This window comes from Sinocyclocheilus rhinocerous, unplaced genomic scaffold, assembly GCF_001515625.1.
Source record: "Sinocyclocheilus rhinocerous isolate Xijiao unplaced genomic scaffold, SAMN03320098_v1.1 scaffold21, whole genome shotgun sequence".
NCBI lineage: Eukaryota > Metazoa > Chordata > Actinopteri > Cypriniformes > Cyprinidae > Sinocyclocheilus > Sinocyclocheilus rhinocerous.
Window position 1 is genome coordinate 1,005,162 of NW_015641422.1, and position 1,536 is coordinate 1,006,697.

At 39.3% G+C, this 1,536-nt stretch overlaps 1 protein-coding gene across 1 annotated transcript in view; it reads right to left on the reverse strand.

Moving 5' to 3' along the window:
* Positions 1-1,536, reverse strand: part of LOC107754790 (gamma-aminobutyric acid type B receptor subunit 1-like) — a 55,154-nt gene that overhangs the window by 7,236 nt on the left and 46,382 nt on the right. The gene's annotated exons all lie outside the window — the stretch shown is intronic.

Consider the following 1,536-nt stretch of genomic DNA (forward strand, 5'->3'; position numbering starts at 1 on the left):
GCGTCCCGTATGAAAGCTATAACACGGTTTGTCCCGTATTCGCAGGCATACGCCATATATGGTGGTCACCAGACCATATGAATAAAAAATTCTCAATTGATAATTAATTATTATTTATGCGCAAAATATTGTTTTATTTGTGAACGTAGCCGTTTGATGAAGGCTTTAAGACCAAGCGGAATCCTCTGCCGGCTCTCGCTTCACAGCGAGCGGGACTCGCTTACGTCCGCGATTTGATTTTGGCAAATCAGTTTGGGCGAATGCAACTTATTGATCATGAGCCCAACATTTAGCAAGGCAGGAAAACATTTAATCTACCTGAGGGAAGACGTCTTTCACTACTGTAGGTTAATGCTGTTAAATAGAGGGGGAAAATACATTTAAAGAATTTAACTTCTAGCGCATTCTTAAACTTGGACCTCATTTGTGACCCTGGACCACAAAACCAGTCATAAGGGTCAAATATTTTGAAATTGAGAGTTATACATCATCTGAAAGCTGAATGAATAAGCTTTCCATTGATGTATGGTTTGTTAGGATAGGACAATATACTTAATATCCTAATGATTTTTGGCATAAAAGAAAAATCAATAATTTTGACCCATACAATTTATTTTTGGCTATTGCTACAAATATACCCCAGCTACTTATGACTGGTTTTGTGGTCCAGGGTCACAATTTTATTGAAGCAAAAATCCAAGCACCAGAAGCAGCCCATACTCTCTAATGAGTACTCTCTAGCTGTACTGAGCCGAGTCGTACCACGCAGTGGAAAAGCGCCATAATAAGGATGCACCGATACCACTTTTTTCAGAACGAGTCCGATACTTTTATTTTTGGTAATCGCCGATACCGATACCTGTATTTTCACAGCATTTGTAATTTTTTGTTACTTTCACTGTTAATTTTAATGGCGCATTAGCTGCTCCACTGCAGCAGCTCAATACGGTAATCATGAGACGTTTTCCTAAAATAATGCAGGGAACCACTCGTTATACATTATACGAGTATGCGCTTGCTATTTTGGTGATGTAATTTGCTTCACGCGCACTGTACACGGACCCTCATATAATTCACTTGCGCTTATGGAGTGAACAGCAATCAAGATCATGCAACAGGAGTGTTCACTCTCTGACTCTCTCGCTCTCCCTCTCCTTACCGTCAAATAACTTAAGTAACTTGTGCATTGTTTTACTTGCTTGCTTTTGACATATCCGACCGACTTACAAACTTTCCATTGATGTCTGTGAGATATTCACTCGACAAGCTCACGCATCTGTGCCGCCGCTCGCTCAATCCACTCAGCGCTCTCTGCTTATCAGCTCGCGCACATCCGCTAAACAGGCGTGAATATTGAATGTTTAACATTATATTAATTACTTATATGCAGTGTTGGGGGTAACGCATTACAAGTAACGCGAGTTAAGTAATCAGATTACTTTTTTTCAAGTAACTAGTAAAGTAACGCATTACTTTTTTAATTTACAAGAAAATATCTGAGTTACTTTTTCAAAAAAGTAACGCCAGTTACTTTGT